Source organism: Giraffa tippelskirchi, chromosome 6, assembly GCF_054371585.1.
Source record: "Giraffa tippelskirchi isolate mGirTip1 chromosome 6, T2T-mGirTip1v1.2.pri, whole genome shotgun sequence".
NCBI lineage: Eukaryota > Metazoa > Chordata > Mammalia > Artiodactyla > Giraffidae > Giraffa > Giraffa tippelskirchi.
The window spans coordinates 8645990-8667529 of record NC_137280.1 but is presented as its reverse complement, the minus strand read 5'-3'; the positions used below and the strand labels follow the sequence as shown (position 1 = coordinate 8667529).

The following is a 21540-nucleotide window of genomic DNA, read 5'->3' as shown; positions in this document are numbered from 1 at the left end:
GTGGGTAGCCTTTCCCTCCTCCAGAGATCTTCCCAACCCAGGTCTCCCGCATTGCAGGCTGATTCTTTACCAGCTGAGCCACCAGGGAAGCCCAAGAATACTGGAGTGGGTAGCCTATCGCTTCTCCAGCGGGTCTTCCTGACCCAGGAATTGAACCAGGGTCTCCTGCATTGCAGACAGATTCTTTACTAACTGAACTATCAGGGAAGCCCAAAGTTATGGAAAAGTACAGTTAAAATCCATGCTAGCTGCAGGGTAGGTGAGTGGGGCCACTTATTTAGATTGGATTGTCAAGGAAGGCACCTTTAAGGAGGTAACATTTTTGCAGAGACCTGAGGGATCTGAAGAGTTATTGGCAGAGGAAGAGAAAGTCCAAAAGTCCTGAGGTAAAAATATGAGTGGCATTTTCAAAGGTAGTTTGAGTCAAGTTCAGGGGTTAGTTCATTGCTAGGCATTGGGATTTTATTCTTAATGTGTCAGAAGCCATCAAAAGGCACCTTAACAGTGCCTTTTAAAGGATAAATTGGGCTGCTACGTGTCGTGTTCTGAGGCACTAAACAACTCTCAGAGGAGTGAGATGCGCCTTTAAGCCCATTGAGGCACTTTGTTGAATTGCAATTAGCATGAATTTTGAAATCAGAAAATACATTTCTTGGATTCTGACCTTGATGTTTGACTCTGAGCAGCTTTTTAGCTTTTTTTAGTTCATGTCTACTCATCTGTTGAAAGGGGAAAGCCAGCAAATAAAACCATGGTATTATTGTGAGAATTAAGTGAGGTAATTCACTTAAAAGGACCAGCATAGGGCCTCGTTCTTAAGAGGAGCCTACTCTACCATTGACACACACGATCACAATAAAACATTTGGGATGGTTTCGAGGAATATTGAAATAGTTGGCATCATCTTGTTGGGAATCCTTTGCTGGTACTGTTATCTTCTTAATAAAACACTGTTAACATATTGCCAGGGTGGCAGTGTGCAGCATCTGTGGTCTGTCCCTTTTGGTCTAGAATCATGTACAGAAGGAAACTCAAGGAATTCTATGGCAAACTCCATGCCCCATGAAACAACCCGGGATTTTTTTTTTAATTAAAAAATTTTTTATAGGTAACACTCTTATCTCTCTGTCTCTCCTCTTTTTTTTGAGAAATTTTAACATGAGGAAATCAAATTGCATTCTGTAGAGAAAATGGTGGTTATATAAAGGATATTATAAAAAGAGTTTTAATTCATAAAGCAGTAACTGTTTATTGATTAATTACATAGTTGTTAGATATGAACCTATTGAAAGGAGTTTCTAATGCACACAAATGGTGAAAATCAGGAGCTCCATAGTTTTTGCATGCATGAAAAACTTAATTGCAACAAGCAATTCTGAGACGATTTTCATTTAGCCTGTGAGACAGTGTTAAGATTTTCAAAGTTTCTGCAGAAGAAATTGTGGGGTTGAGGGCAGGGGCAGATGGTGCTTGTGGCTGAATATCTAAAGAGAGTTCCAAGTTACCATTGTCTTGGATATAATTTTATCAGATATATAGATTAGTTGAGTTATTCTTTACACTCGCTACCCACTTTTGCAATTATATATGTATTTTTGGCTAGAGGTTCTCCGCCCCTCAATCTGTAGATTTTTTTTTTTTTAAACTATCCATCCGCCTCCACCCAGCATCAGGAAAACAAACAATGCGTGTGGAATGTGGAGGGGGAGGTAGTGTGGGTAATTCAGGCAAGTTTCGTCAGCACTTAACCAGATTCTTGGAATGTTTTTTGATGTCCGACAGAACTGTACAGAGCTGTTGACAGCTGCACGTTGTGTGAGAGGAGTCACATTTATTGCTGCTGTGTGCTGGTTGGAGTGTGAGAAGGAAGGAGGGAAGGTAGAAGAACTGAAGAAGTTCGGGAGGTGGAATCACAGTTCTGAAGGAGGCAGCTGGCTGTTGGCTCCTGAGACAGATCCTTTTCCTTCGTTAAGCCCCGGTTGAATTCTTAACAGCCGCATCTTTCAAAAGTGATAGGTCTGCACGCCTCCAGGAAAATTCAGAGGGGATGGTTTCCTCACTGAGAAATAGCCTTCCAGAAACCTTGTAGGTTTCCGGAATATTGTCTGTTCAGCACCCCGTGTACATCCTCCTTCTAGCCTGGAGGATGCCATGAATGCAGATACTCACATGGTCTTTGCTTCCCTCCAGAAAGAGAGGACAAAGAAAAGCTGGCTGGTAGGTGAGATAGACAGACACATAAGCAAGTGTTGGGTCTAGCGGCCAGGAGCCCGACACGCAGAACCCACGTGGTGCGGTGCCCCCTCTGACCTAGGTCCCATGCCCCCTCATTTCAACTTGTTTGGCTTACAAGATAATGTCACAAACGATACTCCTGAATGTCTCCTCTCTGGCGGACTAAGAGCATTATCTTGGGTAATGGGATAATCACCCAGTTTGTGATTATTTCCATTTACTTTGCAAGGGTGGCCTTTGTTTTTGACCAGTTTCCCTCACATGTACTTTTGTTTCTTTCTGATGGAAACAGCACAACCTCAAAACTTGTTTTTCTAGAACATATTTAAAGATACTCCACACAGTCTCCTTAGGTAAAATGAATGTTTCACTTTCAAAAGACCAGGCTGGGTGTCAGATCTGTGCTTTTTTCTCTCTGTTGGTCTGTCTGTCTTTCTCTTTCTTCCTCCCTTCCTTCTTCTCTTCTTCCACAACATACTTTACAGAGGTTCTCGTATTTCTAGGCATTTGATTCAGAACAAGCTTTAGTCACGCTAAAGTCATCTTGCACAGACAGTCCCTTAATAAGGATTTGCTATACTTTCCCCCAAGTTTAAGAATGAAGGAAGGGCAGGCCCTTGACATCATTTACGGGCACGTTATATGGTGAGCTGCCGTCTATGGGATCACACAGAGTCAGACACGACTGAAGCGACTTAACAGCAGCAGCATATGTTTTTGACAAAATCAGAATTTCTCAAAGATCTGAAAAAGGTGTATTGAAAGTTTCATTTAAGCAATCAATATGTTATAATTAATTGTAAATGTTTACATTTCAAGTTACTTGTTTATTAAAAAGGTATCAGTTGAACTGGTTCACTTGGTGGGCTAAACATTTGGCAACAAATGTAACCAAACACATACTGACCCTTGCTCTGTTTCTATTCTGTTGTAAACTTCTGCATATAGGCAGGTGTGTAGCAGATGTTGGAGGAAGTGGGTGACTAGATAAAGTGGGTGTGGCATCCTTTGCCCTAGTATAACCTCTGAGGCAGTTCTGGATCAAATTGTTTGAAGTCAAAAGGACTCTTGTCTGTTTTTTCTTTTTTACCCATAGGAGCCTAGCACAGTGTTTTGTACCTAATATGGGTGATCAGTGTTTCATACAAATACCCTGTAACTCATCATAACAGGTCTATGATTGATGCATTCATTTAATTGGTCATGCTGTAAGTATCGATTGAGCTCTTAATATCTGCTACACCGTGTTCTAGCCACTGGGGGAAGAGTCAGCGAATAAGGCAGGTTCAGTTCCTTGCCCTCATGGAACCTACAGTCCAGTGTACTCGGGGTAGGTGTGGGGGTTGGTGGACAAGAGTGGACAATAAATGATAAACATAAAACACAAGTGAATTCTGTAGTATATTCAAGGGTGATAATTATGGGAAGAATTGGGCAGGATAAAAAAGATTCTTAGGACTGTTAGCTTGCAGTTTTAATTTGGGTGTTTAAAATGGGCCTCTTTGAGAACGGACTTTTGAGCAGAGATTTTATGTGGCTCTATGAGGGGACAACAGAAAGGCAGAGAGGTGGAAAGGCTGGAGTGTGGCCTGGGTCATTTCAGGGAGAGGAAGGAGGCTACTTTGGCTTGGTTGGTTGGACCTGAGTGAGGATGGACAATCCCTGGGACGTGGACCCAGAGAGGTGGCCGGGAGAGTGAAGGGGGGGGAGCTTTGTTTCTTTTCGGGCCATTGAAGACTTTCTGTCTGACTGATTGGGCACCCATCCCAGGTAACCTCTGCCCAGCACTTCTGCACGATGCCATAACATAATAGTGTCTCAGTCTGAGGACCTCAGTGTGTTTCATGGATATTCCTATTATTGATTATTTTATGTATACATCATAGAGATTATTTTGCTATCATTGATATTCAATCCAGTTTGTTTTCTGATTCTTTGTATTACAAGGTGATTCCTTTAATCTAAGCCCCACTCTACAGAGGCTGCATGTTCTGCCTTGGTTGGATCCTAACTACTTTCCTCTAGTACTTTTAAACCCATTTTGGCAATGACGTGCTGATGGACAGGCATTTGCCAAAGATAAATGCACAGGAACAGGAATAATATTAAAAATCTTTGTTTAAAAAATGTGTTTGTATAAAGGGAAATTATTTGTTCCTCTTATTATAACCTTCCTTGATGGCTCAGTGGGTAGAGAATCTAATCTACCTGCAATGCAGGAGACACAGGAGATGTGGGTTCGATCCCTGGGTTGAGAAGATCCCGTGGAGGAGAGAATGGCAGCCCACTCCAGTATTCTTGCCTGAAAAATCCCATAGACGGTGTAACCTGGTGGGCTGCAATCCGAAGGGTCACCAAGAGTCGAACACGACTGCGTGACTCAGCACACACACCCCTTATAAGCTATGATTTAGAATCTCCTTCCACATTTCTCTTTTTAAAATTTTTTTTTTATTTTTGGCCATGTCACACAACATGTGATATCTTGGTTCCCTGTCCAGGGATCGAACCTGTGTCCTTGGTAGTGAAAGTGTAGAGTCCTAACCGCTGGACCACCAGGGAATTCCTCTCTTCCTTTTTTTTCTTTTCCTTATTTGCTTTCTTTTTTTAAAATAATTAGTAGTGCCCACGTTGAGGTCTGTCATGGCATCCTAGAAATGAGTTACACAAGTATTAATTACCCTGGCAACATCTATTAGCATATGAAAAGTCAACTGTGCAGTAAAACTAATTTCTTTCTTTTATCAAGGCAAAGACAATCTAGAATGATACATGAATGGAAATAAGGTATTGATGAAATATTTGTGTCATCTGAGAGACCACAGGCCACGGATAAAAAACTTTCTGTGTAGCAACAATGTCAGTTTTATTTTCTGAATAATTTCCCTGGACCCACTTAAAATTTCTGACTTCTGTGAGATTGTTTCCCCATCTCAAAGTTGCTGAGTTGTAGAGGCTTCATAGGTGTCATCTTGAAGTGTAACTGAATTTCAGTGCCTGCACGTTAGAGCAGATTCATTTTAATATAAAAAATCTTTCGCTGCTAACTCTGGGAGGGACTTGTGCAAAGCACTGCAGGAGTATCAGAGAGAGGACATAGTCCCAGCACTGAAGGAACTTGAAGTCTATCTAGCAGGGGCTGTAAAGTGGAAATAGTGGTTGCCATGGAGATTGAGAGGCAGAAAAGTGGAGATTATGGGAACAAATTGCAAGAGTGAGTGAGGGCCCAAATCATCATGGAAAGAATTTAAATGCACCAAGGAGTTAGACTCTATAGGATAGGAGTTCATTGAATGCGTGTTGTTATTTGGGAGAAAGGGAAGGGACAGAATCAAGAATGCTGCTGACATTTTGAGTCTGGGTAACTGGCAGGAAGGCCATGCCACAGTGGAAATAAGAAAGTTAGGAGGAAGAAGTGGTTTTGTGAAAAAGGTGATCTTACTTATATGTTGAATTTGAGATTCTCTAATAACAGAAGCCATTTTGCAGATAGTTGTAAATGTGAGCGGGTAGCTTGGGTGAGCAGTTAAGTCTGAGATACAGATTGAAGTGGAAAAACTTAAATTGTATGTGACTACAAAGGGTAGACAATTTTGAGAAAATGAAAAATACTGAATTAATGTTTTATCAAAGCTTCAAAATTGTATTATGGTTTGCCATGACTATGCATAAATTCCAGTTTTGAAGTTAACTTTTATATTCTTTCATTTGTATTTTATACCTTTATTTTTTATGTTTTTGAGATAGCATTTCTGTTTCCTTTAGTTATCACCAGAGCTCTGCTTACATCTCATAGTTATACCCCATCTAGGGCCCACATTTCCCTACTTCCTGTTGCTTGTTTCCTGCATAGTTTCCTGATTGTGAAATTCATTGACTCTTGAGTATCTTTGCTTGAACCAGCATGGTTTCTGGGTGGAGGGTAACTGCATTGCTGAAGAGCTTGGGTTTTGCAGTCAAACAGGACTGGGTGTGATTTCCCCATCTGCTCTGCTCCTACTTGCTCTGTGTGCTTTGGTTTGCTCATCTGGTTCCCTTGAGTATTAAATGAAATCATGAAAGATTTTTCAGCACACTTTGTCCCCATCCACCCCTGCCCAGTAAGTGACTGCTGAAGTAGTAGTAGCGATGATAATGATAGTGATAATAATATTTATTCTGTCTAAACCTCATTGGATGTATCCAAAGCCTGCAGACATGGGTACAGGAACTAGAATGGGGTCCTTTCAGGGAACATGAGTTTGCTGGTTACTCAGGCCACCTCTGCACAGTCCTCATTTCATCATCTCTTGAAAAGAGTGATCATGACCCTGATTCATCCCCTCTTGGCCCCGTTCAGCCCCTGTTTTCGTGGTTGCTGCTCCTGGTGTGGCCTTGACTTCTTCCCAGCTGCCTTTCTGTGAGATCTTGTAGAACTCACGTTGGTTTTCTCATTCACGAAATATGAATTCAGCCTACTATCTGTTCCAGCCTGTTTATTCAGAGTAAATTGATTTTGACCTTTCTATCTCACTGCTTCTCTTTTGCCCATATCACTGCTAATTAATTTCTGCACAAGAGAATGGGCAAGAGCAGTGATAAAACATAAAATTAAAGTTAGTTAATGTTGGCTCATGAGCATTTTGGAGAGCAGGCAGAGAAACTATGTTATTTACTATGAGCTTTGTCTTGAGTTTTCATTTATTTATTTATGCCATTCTTGATTCCTGTTATCATGGATGGTAAGAACTGACAGTGGAATAAAACAAATAAGCATGATCTGATAAAGAATTTAGAAATTTAGGAATAAATTCAACTGAAGATATTATAATTTTTATTATCATTTTCCCCAAATTCAAAGGAAAATGTGCTTGAAAAATTTCACATATGCCATCTTTAATATAGCATCTTATATGACTGCTACTGTCAAATATATAAAATAGTCATCCTGCTTTTTATTTTATTTCATTTAACAACTTTATTGTGTGTTTATTAAATTTTATGAGATAATACTGTTTCTTACAGTTTTATGATAGCCTGCTGGAACATAGTTTTTGTTTTTCGTTTTTTTTTTTTCTTTTAGTAGATTTTCCTTACTTGCTACAGCTGGGGCTCAGAAAGGAAAAAGGACCTAAGTGTTTCTTTTTTAGGAAAGGATTTCACAAATTTGGTTTGGAGACTTTTGAGGATATTTTATTTACTCTTGTATAATGGATGTCAATTTTCTTAAAATTATTTTCAATTGAATAAATTTAACTTTTTAAGGAAGCTTTTTGGGAGAGAAGGAGTAGGATACTCAAATCAAATAAGCTAGCAAAGAGAGCTGAGAAATTTGTGTGGACTCGAATTCTTCCTTAGCAAGAGTCCTCTGCACTCACTCTTCATTTTTTATGACACTTAAGAAATATGACTTCTAGTGAAAGAAATGGGAAATGAGAGAGATTGAGGTTTGAGAGAATTCCCTGGATATGAACAGTTAGGGACACAAGGACAAAGGAGTAAGATAGAACTCACAGTTTTGAATGAAAATATAATTGTGTGCTAAATCTTCTTTTTCTAACTCACATGCTAAATCCGAAGGCGTAGCCGTAGGCAGTCAGATAATGAAACAGGACACAGTCTTCCTGTGAGGGTTCTGTGTTTGCTTCATGAGCAGGCGCGTATCTGTTCCCTTCATGTGAGTGCATCTGTCGGTCTCTGATTCTGAGGATTGCAGTAATAGCTGCCATTTATTTAGTGTTTGAATATGTTCTAGGCGTTGCATAAGTGCTTCTCTTTCATATTTCCTCATTTAATCCTCAAAATCACCTATTGAGGCAATTGTTAGGACCACCCGAATCTTAAGGTGAAGAAATAAAGATTCAAAGATCAAGGAATTTGCCCAGGTTAGGAGGTGCATCTAGGATTCCATTCAAGCCCTAGTGATGCCAGCCCATGCGCCTAGTTACCTGTCTGTACTCTGCCCAGCGTGTCATCATCACAGCACAGGCAGCAGGCTCCTGACCTTTGTGTGTACTAAAACCACAGAGTTTTTACAGTTCAAAGAAACCCAAAAGAACATCACCTGTATCTTATAGGAAAAAATACACATTAGGCTCAAAGTTCTAAACAATCTTTTATTCATCCAGCCAGTTGGCCAGCAAGTATTTACTGAGCATTTACTGTGTGTCAAGTAGCAAATAAGCCAGGCATGGCCCATGCCTTCCTAGAACGCTGGTGCCCTTACCTGTGTGTCTGCATGTGCATGCTCAGTTGCTCAGTCACGTCCGACTCTTAGCAGCCCCAGTGGACTGTAGCCCGCCAGGCTCCTCTGTCCTTGGAATTTTCCAGCTAAGAATACTAGAGTGGGTTGCCATTTCCTCCTCTAGGGGATCTTCCCGACCCAGGGATTGAACCCGCATGTCCTGCATTGGCAGGTGGATTCTTTACCACTTGAGCCACCCGGGAAGCCCATTTATGTACTTGGGCTATATACTAGTTAAATCAGAAGCATAGGCCCTGAAATCATACACCTTGACTTTGAATCCTGTTCACTAGCTACAGGACAGTGGGCAAATTGATGAATCTTTTTAAGGCTCAGTTTTCCATCTGTAAAATGGTAATACTAAAACACTCATAGCACTGGCCTATTGTGAAGATTAAATGAGTTAACATGAGTAAAGCATTAAAAAGGTATCTGACACTTGGTAAATGCTCAGTAAATATAATTGCTATTAAGATATTTTGACCGTATTTATAATGGTAGTGACATTTCATCACAGACACCCACAGAGTTATTTACAATAAGATGTGTGTTGTGTTATGACACAGGATGGAGCAGAGGGCTTTGGAGTACAGAGAGCCAGACCTCTTAACTTCCGCTTGGTTCAGGGCAGGATCTAATGTACAAATGCTATTTTCTTTCTCACCCTTCTTTGTTTTCCTTTTTTTTTTTTAACTTGATAACTTTCTTTACTTTGTTGTCTTAAATCCTAGTGTTTTTGACTTACAGCAGTTTGCCAGCAAATATTTATTCAGAACCAGTTTCTAAGCATTTACTTACTGGGCTCTGTGCAGAATGCTGGGGTAATAATATAGGAGGTGGGCTGAGCCTTCTAAGACATGTATGTGCCTGTGGGCATAGTATACACATATGGACACAGACTTGCAAGCACAACAACTGTAATGGATGATGCTAAATTCTTTAATAAATATATGGAAAATAAAACCTAGAGAAGGGAGTGATCAGCTGTCTTTAATCTGAATGTGGACCAAAGGTGATGAGGAAAGCCTTCATGAAAGAGGTGCCTGAAGGATCACAAGCTTCTTGTTGCTGGAGGACATTTTAAAAACAGGAAAGAACCTAAAACAGGAATACTAAGGCATGAACCAGCGTGGCTAGCACTGACAGCAGGAGAAAGTATCAGAAGTAGATATTTGTCTTGTAGGTTGGAGTGGCTGAAAGGAAAGTAACTAGATGCTTTTAAGCAGAGGGACCATGTTGTTGGGTTGGATGCTGACATCAAAGGTGAATTAAAGAAGATGAGATCTGCAGTCCGCTTGGTGAGACAGGGTGATGACTGGCTGCAGAATCAGTGAGGAGGAGGAGGAGGCTGGGAGCAGCAGGCTTTAGAGGTACGAACTGGGGAACCAGAGGGCTCTAGTGCATCAGCTGGACGTGGAGTCAGGACTGGGGAGTAGTCATAGTATCTAGGATGACTCAGAATTCTTATTTGGGCAACAAGTTGCCATCAATCAGGATATTGAAAAGTTCATCAAGGGAGGACAGTGACTTCACTCTGAAGCTTTAACTTTCAGGTTAAATTGTAGGTTTGTTGGGTAAAGATGTGTACACTGGATGTCTTGATTTGAAATCACTGGTGATAGCTAAAACTTTTGGAATGACTCACTCAGGAGGAAAATGTACAGTGTGAAGAGAGGAAAGCCTTGAAAAGAACACTTGTGACCTCCAGGGCATCTGCAAGTCAGGTCTCATTAAAAGCAGGGGGCGAAGAGTTTCACAGGGTGAGTGGTCAACCATGTGAAATACTGCAGAGGGACCGGTCGTTAATTGAGAGGGGCCAAGATGACCTTTCGGATTTGGCCATCTAGAAGAAAAAGAGTTGCCAGTATACCTCTGTCCCTTTGTTGGAGCACGTTTGTGTTGAGTTGCAAAGTGGATCGAAGAGATGACATAGATGGAGCCACTGAGGTCTGCCCTTCAGAAGCTGTCAGTGGGAGAATGGAGAGAATGGAGGGAACGCCATCTCCATGGAGACAGGGGTTTGTTTGTTCTTGGAGGGGGGGATTTGAGCATGCCCAGGTTCTAGGAACGAAAGACCTAGAGTCAGACAAGCTGAGTTGAGGAAACAGTGGAATGACTGGTAGAGTGAAGCCTTCAGAGACGGAAGCTGCCTCTTCTGAGACTTAAGACTCAAGTGCAGATAAGCAGGAGTTCTGAGGGTGAGATTTACAGGGCTTTATGCTTGAGAGTTCCTTGGACTGCGAGGAGATCCATCCAGTCCATCCTAAAGGAAATCAGTCCCGAATACTCATTGGAAGGACTGATGCTGAAGCTTAAACTCCAATACTTTGGCCACCTGATGTGAAAAACTGACTCATTGGAAAAGACCCTGATGCTGGGAAAGATTGAAAGCAGGAGAAGAGGATGACAGAGGATGAGATGGTTGGATGGCATCACCCACTCGATGGACATGAGCTTGAGCAAACTCCAGGAGTTGGTGATGGACAGGGAGGCCTGGAGTGCTGCAGTGCATGGGGTCACAAAGAGTCGGATATGACTGAGCGACTGAACTGAACTGATGGTTGATAACCTCAGTTTATTTGCTTCAATAGGACATGAGGTTATCAGAATTTGGCTGGAGGATTGAGGCAAGTCAAGTGATGTCTTCTAGATTAATTAATGCACCCTTATTTTTTACTCTGTCTTTCTTGCCTCATCTTGTCTGGGGCCCTACCAGGCTGGACATGCTTGGGCTCATTTAATCTGGAATTTGTTTGTTTCTTCATTTTCTCTGTCCTGTTCAGCCTTTCCTCCTTGCTTTATCACACCGCCCATCTAACCTTGACCTTAGCCTGAACTCATGGTTATTAACCCTCCCTTTGTGTTTTTGGTTCATGACACCTCCCCACTTCTTTTGTTACTGGTTTTATAACTAGTTCACATTCTGTTGTTGCCTCTTTCAAAGTTAGAATTCTGTCTTTAGAATTTTGTTTTAGCAGATTTTTTGGAGTACACTGTGCTGGCTTGGGATTCTGGGAGGGGGAGCTCCCTAAGCTCCAAGGGAAAGGATGTAAACGAATTTTGAGTTTTCCAAGTTTTGTGAAGGGAATTAAGGGGCAAAACAACCTGCTTGAGGTTGGATTGCCAGGGAAAGATTGATGCCCTGAGGAGGTGACACTGATGTTGAAATAGAAAAGGTGAAAATGAGTTGACCCTTTGTAAAAGGGAGAAGGAAAATAGTAACTTTCTATTCATAAACAGATTATTAATTCATTCGATTCGTAGTCGTATTCATAAACAGATATTCACAGACACTGGAGTATATGCTCCAGTAGGTAACCGCCTAGAACGTATAGGATACATTTTGTTCTTCCCACTGATACTTCCTTGGTTCCTGAAGGCCCTGTGTAAGACCTGTAATGGTTTATCCTTAAGTTAAGGTAGAGAAGGACCATGTTTGTTTGTTAAAGGATATTACCTGGAAGAATATCCAACAAAATTCGGTAAAGCAATTATCCTTCAATTAAAAAATGAATAACTTAAAAAAGAGAAAAGGATATTACCTGCAAATGAAGCTGTTACTGAGCACCCAGTAATGTGTTCAGGGTGAGGCAGAACAAGATAAATTACCTACACTCAATTGCATGGTGTTTCTTTCTGTATTTCCTCTACCCTTCCCCCGCCCCCTCATCTCAGGTAATTCTGGTTCACAAAATGAGGAAAAGTGTGTGTGTGTGAGTGTGTGCAAAGTCACTGTTCATAATCATCACCATTATATGATTACTGCAACTAGTCCCAAAAGCAGACTTTGGGACAGATCTCCAGCTCCATGCGCTGGGGTTAGGTGGGTGTCACAGTTTACTATCTTTAGCTCAGGGGTGGGATCAGAGTTCCAGATTTCCTGTGGGTAGGGAATAGTGGGAGGTATTGCACGGAAGAAAAACCAAGGAGGATGGGAAGACATGGAAGATAAACTTTGCTGCCTTTGTAATTTCGCCTAGAGTCAGGCCAAGTAAACCTAAAATATGATTTCCCAGGGCAAAAGCTAGTGTTTTCTTGCAAATCTAAGCTTGTACAAGTAAATTATTGTTTCTCAGAGAGAGAACATGAAGAGTATGTGAAATAGTTTATTATGTTAGGTATCCTGGGCAGTGCTTTCGAGAAAGGAAAGCCATAGAAAAATAAGCACTGGTTTGATACCTCAAAACAGAGTTTCCCAGCATTTTTTTTTTCTTGCTGCTACTCAAGGAGTGACAACATTCACAGTGACAGTGGACTTCTGTCCTAGTGTTTGCCTTGTGCCAAAAATTCTACTTCTTGGCTTTTTAAGGAAGTAGCAGTAGTGATCTTACTATACGGGTGATTTTGGATATATCCTAATTCGAGTTACTGTTAGTAAGAAGTTAATAATAATGTGATGAACCTTGAATGAGAACAGCTTCCTTTGTATTCAGACATTTATTACTTTTGTGGTTAATTTATGTGACAGAGAGTGTCAAGAAGGTTGTGTCTTTGAAAATGATCTAATAGATCTCCACCAAGCAATATTTTTCATTTGTGCGTGGAATGCTCTTTGCCGTTGTCCATCACTGTTGGTTTGATTTCCCCCCATTATAATTCTTCTTAAGCTCAGAGAAGACATCTCTAGTGCTATATGAAATATAAATGATTCGTAGTAAATGGATGGGAATTAAGATTGCTGTCTTAATTTAATAACATATTTACCCACATTTAAAGTATATGTACAGATGAAGCTACATTAAGGACTTATGAACTTGAAATTTATTTATGTGTCTACTTGAGGCATATCCCTGAAACTTAAGGTGGTATGTATTGTAAAATATGTCATTCAAGCTGTAGTTAGAATTTTATAATTCTGGGTTTCCCAGTGGTCTTCCTGAGATTAAAATATATGCTTGTTTTTAAAGTATCTTGAGATAAGGGAAAATAGACTTACTTAGACACATTTGAATATGTACATGCAGTTATTTCTTTGGTAAAAAGAACTTGAGCTTCTGTCCTTAGGGAATATTTATTAGCAATTAATTAATTAGGATACCTTCTCTGAATTACTGTATTAATTTAAATAAGGTCATGGGCCTCCATGAAAAATTATATTATGCAAAATATTAACGGAGGCAGAATCTATTAAGAAATGGTAAATGTGAAATTAACCCAATTGTGTAGCATTTCTAGAATTGATCTTTTAATATATTGACCATATTAAATCAGAGAGAAATGTCCATTTAAACACATACCTTCATTTCCCCTGTAGTATGGAATTATTGTATGTGAACAATTTACTAATATAATTCACAGGCAGTCCAAACTTGTCTTTGGGAACCCCTGTCTAAACTCAGCATTCAAAAAACTTAAGATCGTGGCATCCGGTCCCATCACTTCATGACAAATAGATGGAGAAAAAATGGAAACAGTGAAAGGTTTTATTTTCTTGGGCTCCAAAATCACTGTGGATGGTGACTGAAGCCATGAAATTAAAAGATGCTTACTTCTTGGAAGAAAAGCTATGACCACCCTAGACAGCATATTAAAAAGCAGAGACATTACTTTGCCAACAGAGGTTCGTATAGTCAAAGCTGTGATTTTTCCAGTAGTCATGTATGGATGTGAGAATTGGATCATATCGAAGGCTGAGTGCTGAAGAACTGATGCTTTCAAACTGTGGTGTTGGAGGAGACTCTTGAGAGTTCCTTGGACTGCAAGGAGATCAAACCAGTCCATCCTAAAGGAAATCCACCCTGAATATTAATTGGAAGGACTGATGCTGAAGCTCCAATACTCTGGCAACCTGATGAGAAGGGCAGGCTCACTGGAAAAGACCCTGATGCTGGGAAAGATTGATGGCAGGAGGAGAAGGGGATGACAGAGGATGAGATGATTGGATGACATCCCTGACTCAACGGACATGAGTTTGAGCAAGCTCTGGAAGATGATGAAGGACAGGGAAGCCTGGCGTGCTGCAATCCATGAGGTCGCAGAGTTGGACACAACTGAGTGACTTGATTGATGCTAGACAGCTTACTGAAACTGCTTTAGGGGGAGGGTTTGATTATGTTGTATGGTGCTCCTTGAACATTTTATAAAGAGTTTGATCATGTATTTGGGGATTTTACTCTCATGGTATGCTCTTATACTTCTGAATTTTCCCTTGGCAAGTGATCTGTAGGTCTTTCCCTTTCTGTCTATACTGTGTGTGGACTTCTGTTTATTGAAAGCATGTTTATCCCTTTACTCAGCAAACATTGGTGCTAGCTACTGCTAGGTGATTGGGGTACTGAGGTGAATGAGGCACCGTGTCTACCTTTGTGATACCTTCAGGGGTTTTCCTTGGCTGAGAGCCCTACCTCCTGGGACGTCCCCTTCCCCTCCCCTTCTGGTTGTCTTCAATCCCAGTTTTTTGCTCCTTTAAGCTAAAGCTGAACAACCTCGGTAGAGTTCCAAATAGAATGAATTGCATGTTCTTCCATTAATTATTTTCGCATTTAGTTCCACTTCTAGAAAAATCTAGATATGCTATAGTTTATCTAAATTAATTTTAAGGCATGTGGTAATTTACAAATCTCCTAGAAAAAAAGTGCTGACAGAATGCTTTGATTCCATGGTTTTAAAGTACTTACCAGTTTTAGAGATGATATAAAGAAAAAATAGAGGGCTCTTAGAATTGTTTAAATACAATGTTAAAACAGCAAAAAAAATTTAAGAGAAAAAGGCGTTTTATAACATGACTGCTTGACAGTGTATTTGAAAACTCCGCCCTAGTGTGAACCACTGGTTTAACAGATGGCCCCTCTCAGTATTCGGATATAGAGCCTTTGCACGCATATCCTTCCAGATTCTTACCTATGCCCACACACACACCGACCCACCTATAACTGTCTTAAAATAGTTGTGTGTGTCTTTTTTAAACAGGACCTTACAAAACATGCATCCTTGTAATATCTTTCCATGTAAATATACATGTCATTATGTTGTACTGTATGGTTCTGTTAGAATTTGAATTGCCAAATGAGCATTGTTGGACAACTAGGTCATTTCCAATCTTCTTCATTATAAATGTCTTTGTACATGTAATATTATTTACTTAGGGTAATTTTTAAAGAGTGGAAGTGGTATATTAAAAGTTATGTATAATTTAAGACAGTTGATACATATTGCCTAATTGTCCTATAGGAAAATTGGTATCATTTTGCAAAAGTGCATTAAAATGCCAGTTTGTACTATAATTTAAAAAAATTGTAACTATTAGATTAAAAGTGTATATTGTTTTCATAATAATAAAAATACTATTGAGGTGAAAACTTTTTCTCCATAGGGTTATAGGTTATTTATATTTCTTTAGTGTTGTTCCTATTTCTGTTTTACAGTCTTTGTTTTGATGGGGTTTTCGACTTTTAATTATTGTTTTGATGGAACTATGTAGATATTCCATTCAGTTCAGTTGCTCAGTCGTGTCAAACTGTTTGCGACCCCATGGACTGCAGCATGCCAGGCCTCCCTGTCCATCACCAACTCCCAGAGTTTACTCAAACTCATATCCATTGAGTCGGTGATGCCATCCAGCCATCTCATCCTCTGTCGTCCCCTTCTTCTCTTGCCTTCAATGCTTCCCAGCATGAGGTCTTTTCAAATGAGTCAGCTTTTAGCAGCAGGTGGCCAAAGTATTGGAGTTTCAGCTTCAATATCAGTCCTTCCAATGAACATTCAGGACTGATTTCCTTGAGGATGGACTGGTTGGATCTCCTTGCAGTCCAAGGGACTCTCAAGAGTCTTCTTCAACACCATAGTTCAAAAGCATCAATTCTTCAGTGCTCAACTTTCTTTATACTCCAACTCTCACATCGATACATGACTACTGGAAAAACCATAGCCTTGACTAGATGGGCCTTTGTTGGCAAAGTAATGTCTCTGCTTTTTAATAAGCTGTTCAGGTTGGTCATAACTTTTCTTCCAAGGAGTAAGCGTCTTTTAATTTCATGGCTGCAATCACTATCTGCAGTGATTTTGGAGCCCCCCAAAATAAAGTCTGCCTCTGTTTCCACTGTTTCTCCATCTATTTGCCATGAAGTGATGGGACCAGATGCCATGATCTTAGTTTTCTGAACGTTGAGCTTTAAGCCAGATTTTTCACTCTCCTCTTTCACTTTCATCAAGAGGCTTTTTAGTTCTTAACTTTCTGCCATAAGGGTGGTGTCATCTGCATATCTGAGGTTATTGATATTTCTCCCAGCAGTCTTGATTCCACCTTGTGCTTCATCCAGCCCAGCGTTTCTCACGATGTACTCTGCATATAAGTTAAATAAGGAGGGTGACAATATACAGCCTTGACATACTCTTTTTCCTATTTGGAACCAGTCTGTTGTTCCATGTCCAGTTCTAACTGTTGCTTCTTGACCTGCATACAGATTCCTCAAGAGGCAGGTCAGGTGGTCTGGTATTCCCATCTCTTTCAGAATTTTCCACAGTGTATTGTGATCCACCCAGTCAAAGGCTTTGGCATAGTCAATAAAGCAGAAATAGATGTTTTTCTGGAATTCTCTTGCTTTTTTGATGATCCAACGGATGTTGGCCATTTGATCTCTGGTTCCTCTGCCTTTTCTAAAACCAGCTTGAACATCTGGAAGTTTACGGTTCACATATAGTTGAAGCCTGGCTTGGAGAATTTTGAGCATTACTTTACTAGCGTGTGGGATGAGTGCAATTGGGCGGTAGTTTGAGCATTCTTTGGCATTGCCTTTCTTTGGGATTGGAATGAAAACTAACTTTTTCCAGCCTCGTGGCCACTGAGTTTTCCAAATTTGCTGGCATATTGAATGCAGCACTTTCACAGCATCATCTTTTAGGATTTGAAATAGTTCAACTGGAATTCCATCACCTCCACTAGCTTTGTTCGTAGTGATGCTTCCTAAGGTCCACTTGACTTCACATTCCAGGATGTCTGGCTCTAGGTGAGTAATCACACCACTGTGATTATCTGGGTCATGAAGATCTTTTTTGTACAGTTCTTCTGTGTATTCTTGCCACCTCTTCTTAATATCTTCTGCTTCTGTTAGGTCCCTACCATTTCTGTCCTTTATCGAGCCCATCTTTGCATGAAATGTTCCCTTGGTATCTCTAATTTTCTTTAAGAGCTCTCTAGTCTTTCCCATTCTGTTGTTTTCCTCTATTTCTTTGCATTGATCGCTGAGGAAGGCTTTCTTATCCCTCCTTGCTATTCTTTGGAATTCTGCATTCGAATGGGTATATCTTTCCTTTTCTCCTTTGCTTTTGGCTTCTGTTCTTTTCCCAGCTATTTGTAAGGCCTCCTCAGACAGCCATTTTGCTTTTTTGCATTTTTTTCCTTGGGGATGGTCTTGATCACTGCCTCCTGTACAGTGTCATGAACCTCCATACATAGTTCATCAGGCACTCTGTCTATCAGATCTAGTCCCTTAAATCCATTTCTCACTTCCAGTGTATAATCATTAGGGATTTGATTTAGGTCATACCTGAATGGTCTAGTGGTTTTCCCTACTTTCTTCAATTTAAGTCTGAATTTGTCAATAAGCAGTTCATGATTGAGCCATAGTCTGCTCCCGGTCTTGTTTTTGCTGACCCTGTAGAGCTTCTCCATCTTTGGCTGCAAAGAATATAATCAATCTGATTTTGGTGTTGACCATCTGGTGATGTATTAAGGATATCAATTCATTGTTGTCACATAGTGTGTATTTGTTCCCTGGGTGTTGCCTGCCTTTGTTTATGGTATGTTTTTCTGTGTTCGTGTTTATTAATAAGTGTCATTATTTGTTCTGCTTTTGTTAAGTTTGGACTCTCTTTTCCAATCCTAAGATTAAATAAGTATGTACCTATAGATTTAGATTTAGTATTTTTTCATTTGTATCATTTAATTTTGATTCATATGGAAGTGAATGAGTGGATATATAACAGGTTTACTTAATTTTGTTCCTAATTGTTGGCTAATAGTTCCAGAGAGAGTTTATTGAATTGCTTTATTGTTTTCTCACTAACATTAGAAGTCATCTTTATCATATATTGAATTCTTAGATACTCATTTGTGAGCTTTATATTTTTTCTGCTTTTCAACTTTTGTTTTGCTGTATTGTCTATTTTGATACCAGTGGCACATTGTTCAAAATATCGTTTTGCGGTGCATTTTAACAAACGTTAGGCTCAGTTTCCTCATTAAACTTCATTTGCTAGTTTTCCTAGCTATTTTCATTTTCATTTCAAATTGACTTTTAAAACACTTGTAAAATTCTGGAAAAAACTAGTCAGTGAAGCTGAAGTAGATGTTTTTCTGGAATTCCTTTGCTTTTTCTGTGATCCAACGAATGTTGGCAACTTGATCTCTGGTTCCTCTGCCTTTTCGAAATTCAGTTTGTCCCTCTGGAAGTTCTTGGTTCACATATTGTTGAAACGTAGCTTAAAGTCTAGCATTACCTTGCTAGCATGTGAAATGAGTGCAGTTGTGCAGTTTGAACATTCTTTGGCATTGCCCTTTTTTGGGATTGGAATGAAAATTGACCTTTTCCAGTCCTGTGGCCACTGCTGAGTTTTCCAGATGTGCTGGCGTATTGAATTCAGCACTTTAACAGCATCGGTTTTTAGGATTTGAAATAGCTCAGCTGGAATGCCATCCCCTCTACTAGCTTTGTTCGTAGTGATGCTTTCTAAGGCCCGCTTGACTTCACGCTCCAGGATGTCTGGCTGTAGATGAGCGACGACACCATCATGGTTATCCATGTATCCTTCTGTGTATTCTTGTCACCTCATCTTAGTATCTTCTGCTTCTGTTAAGTCCATACCATTTCTGTCTTTTATTGTGCCCATCTTTGCATGAAGTATTCCCCTGGTATCTAGTTTTCTTGAAGAGATCTCTTGCCCATTCTATTGTTTTCCTCTATTTCTTTGTATTGTTCACTTAAGAAGACTTTCTTATCTCTCCTTTCCATTCTTGAGAACTCTGCATTCAAATGGGTATATCTTTCCTTTTCTCCTTTGCCTTTTGCTTCTCTTCTTTCCTAAGCTGTTCGTAAGGCCTCCTCAGTCATTTTGCCTTCTTGCATTTCTTTTTCTTGGGAATGGTCTTGGTCACCATCTCCTGTACGATGTTAGGTTACTTGAAGCGTTTTTTACTTTGCCTGAAGTAGAGTAGTCACTTGATCTGAGGATTAGAATATAAAGTTCTTAAGGGCAGTGATTTTCCTTTGTTTTGATTGACAGCTCCCTGTTGTATAAAATAGTATTAGCACTTTGTAGATGGCTCAGATATTTTTGAATAAATACTGTTAGTTAGATGAATGAATACACTTGTGATTGACAAGATTATTCCATCTGTTGTATGGTAAACAGATTGCAGTATAGGGGAGTAGTTGTGTTGATTAGCACCAGAAAAAGTCCCAGTGAAAGTTGGTAGTTCTGGCCAGTGGTGATGGAGGAGAAACACTTCTAGGAGGGAGAATAATTTGATGGTGGCCCCACGGGAGCGAAAGATGATCAGGGTATTTTACATACGAACAACAGAGTGTCGCGGGGATCCCTCTAAGTCACTGTGACTTAACTGAGCTTTTTCCAAATGCTTTTTCCTGCTCTGTTTGGGTTTGCTTTTTGACATTGCCACGCACCCTAGATTCCAACTTATTCAAGGTTTATCTTACTTTGTTACCAAGCTCTGTGAATTTGACATAGACTTTTAATACAGCACCTCAATTTCCCTTGTATTCTCCATTCTTAGGGCCACTTCTGTGTTGGATGCTTAATCATTTTTGTCTATGCTGTTGAATCCAGTCCTCTTTCCCTCTTACCTTTCTTACACTATTTATTCTCCACTCCATATATACCCATAATATTAGAAATGAGTACATCATTCAGTTACCTAAAAACTCTGTGCTTTCCCATTGCCTATAATGTAAAGTCTACATTAACAGTACTGTTTGGTTGTTTTTTTAAGAGTACATTCAATTAAATTTAACAAATATTGACGAGCTCCTACTATTTTCTTGCCTGTGATTTAGTCACAGGGGGATTCCCTGGCAGCTCTGCTGGTAAAAAATCCATCTGCAATGCAAGAGACCCCGGTTTGATCCCTGGGTTGGGAAGATCCCCTGGAGGAGGGCATGGCAACTGACTCCAGTATACTTGCCTGGAGAATTCCCATGAACAGAGGAGCCTGGCGGGCTAGAGTCCATGGAGTCACAAAGAGTCGGACACGGCTGAGTGACTAAGGACAGCACAGCACATACTCTGTCATATTCTGTGCACCTTCATAATTCTCTGCCTAGGATTACTAACTCTTACCTGGATAATCATAACTGACTGCATTTGACATGTATGCTCCCATTTTTCTGTGACCACTCTCAGACCTGGCTCTGTAGCCTTCTTTGTTATTGGCAATTTCGACAAATCCTGATGGAATAAAAATTGTCTGTACTTTAAGACTGTTAAAGATTTGGATCACCATTGAATGATTTTTTTTCACCTTCTGAAATAATCTGCACTTTGGCAGCAGGATGTTAACATAAATGCTGATGTTCACTTTATGGGCCCTTGGTGATGGCTTTGTGTTTCTCCGCTCTTCAGATAAGCAGGAATCTCTTTCCTATGTATTCAGGAGTTGTAGTTTTTCCTTAGTGTTTTCGTTACACTCATTCAACAAGGATTCAACTGGTTGCTAGTGTCAGAGGGTTTCAAACTTCTTCAACTGGAGGTCCCTTTTTTTCCAAAGGAAATCTTCAAATATATTAAATCTTAAAACAGATTCATGTGGCCCTATGCTGATTAAAGTATCATAGTTAATCCCTGGCTGCTTGATACCTGCTTGGTGACTCCAGGAGGTGGTGTTAGACTCTGAAGCAGAATGACTTGAGTAAAGGTGATAACAGATGTGGGAGATGCGACATTTCTAAGGGGCTTATACATATAAGTAATGCCTGGAGTCTACCAGTATTCATAAGACCCACATTTCTTTCCGTACTTTTATGATATTAAAATTGTTTTTTTGTAACTAGAACCGCTATTTGGGTACTTACTAATGTTTATAGTGCTTTCTCTTGGTGGCCTGCAGGGCATCTTTTTTAAAAAATGAG

General features: G+C 40.0%; 1 protein-coding gene across 8 annotated transcripts in view; it reads left to right on the top strand.

The window, feature by feature from the left end:
- Nucleotides 1-21540, top strand: part of RUNX1T1 (RUNX1 partner transcriptional co-repressor 1) — a 148236-nt gene that overhangs the window by 51970 nt on the left and 74726 nt on the right. The window contains exon 1 of one of the 8 annotated variants that reach the window (XM_081496871.1): nucleotides 10528-10656. The exons of the other annotated variants lie outside the window; for them this stretch is intronic. The gene's annotated coding sequence lies outside the window, so the exon portion shown is untranslated. Of the gene's footprint in view, nucleotides 1-10527; nucleotides 10657-21540 lie in introns of those variants that run through there. 8 annotated transcript variants of the gene reach the window in all.